The 1,357-nt window shown below is 28.4% G+C and overlaps 1 long non-coding RNA gene across 1 annotated transcript; it reads right to left on the minus strand.

Moving 5' to 3' along the window:
- Nucleotides 1–74: 74 nt before the first annotated feature.
- LOC133667248 (uncharacterized) lies at nucleotides 75–594 on the minus strand. The gene is made up of 2 exons (XR_009832565.1): nucleotides 453–594; nucleotides 75–363 (listed from the first exon to the last, which is right to left on the minus strand). It is a non-coding gene; the product is annotated as an uncharacterized LOC133667248 (long non-coding RNA).
- Between the last annotated feature and the right edge of the window lie 763 nt (nucleotides 595–1,357).

Below are 1,357 nucleotides of genomic sequence, written 5' to 3' on the forward strand. Positions count from 1 at the left end.
CAATATCGAATCGTTCAGATGGAAACAAAGTGGTATAAATTATCATAAATTGAAAGAAATCCAATAAGCGAATATTTATTAATTAAAATTATTATAGTTTATTATAATTTATTAAAATTTTAATAAACAATTTGATTATAAAATAAATCCTTTACATTTGAAGTATATACGTACATACGTATAAATATATACTTGAAATATTCTTTCTCCTATTACAAACAATGCAACAATATTTTGGTATTCCATAATAATAAATCAAAATTTTATATATATATCCTAATCTATCTATTTTTTATAAAAATATATTTACATAAACATCTTCAGTCTGTCATTTGGATTTTCATTCTCTTTAAACTGAGGAATCTGTAAAGAATCTTATATATTGATACGAAAGTGATGCCACCTATCCAAGGGAACAGACTATAAGTTACCGTGCACCTTTCCATACCAACCTTCCCATACCACACGTTTCTCGTTTATCCCATGAAACGCAATTCAATTCCTATATAACAGGAAAAATCGTTTACGCGATTTGTGTCGCTCGAGATTCACAGGAAATCAAGGAATGGAAGGATGCAGTACGCACTCTCCCTGTTATCGACCATATCAAGATTAAAGCAAGAATCAAGGGAGAACGAATGATAGCGAGTGATACCGAATTCACCCGAAGGGTTAGTCGTGTTCAGTGTTGTACTTTCCACGAATATTGGATGAATAATACTGCAACTCCTTTGCACCATTCGAACACATTATCAACTATATATATTTTTCAACATGTTTCGAAATTTCATCAAAGAATTAACCATGTGTTTGTGAAATTTTAAATACACAATGGATTTTCATTTAACTTGAAGTTTATTTAGGAAGACATTTATTGGAAATGTAATCAAGGATTTCTTATTGTATTACTGAAAATAGAAAAAAATATATTATAAAAATTGTTATGATACGAATATGATCAAGAAAAGGATTAAGCGATAATTTGAAGAAATGTTAAAAGATTTTATTATCATTTTGATGATATCAATTCAATTTCTATAAATAAATAATAAATGTAGAAAATATAAGATTTTCAATGTCTGGTGTAGTGCTTGCTCGATGCTGCGGTTTCTCAGTTTAACGTGGTTATCGATCATGCAACAACATGAACATAACGGAAGTACAAGTGATATAAATATATGATAAATGATGAAGAAAGAAAAATCAATGGATATCTTAAAATTGTTCAAATTAATTTTCTGGTGAGGTGAACTTTCGAACTTATATGTATGTATTTGTGTTTTTCTCGCTATTTTTATGGAGAAAATTAATCAAAAGATCGAAACATGCGTGTTTCGAAAAAAAAATTGTTTCATGG

This window comes from Apis cerana, linkage group LG1, assembly GCF_029169275.1.
Source record: "Apis cerana isolate GH-2021 linkage group LG1, AcerK_1.0, whole genome shotgun sequence".
In the NCBI taxonomy this organism is placed as follows: Eukaryota; Metazoa; Arthropoda; class Insecta; order Hymenoptera; family Apidae; genus Apis; species Apis cerana.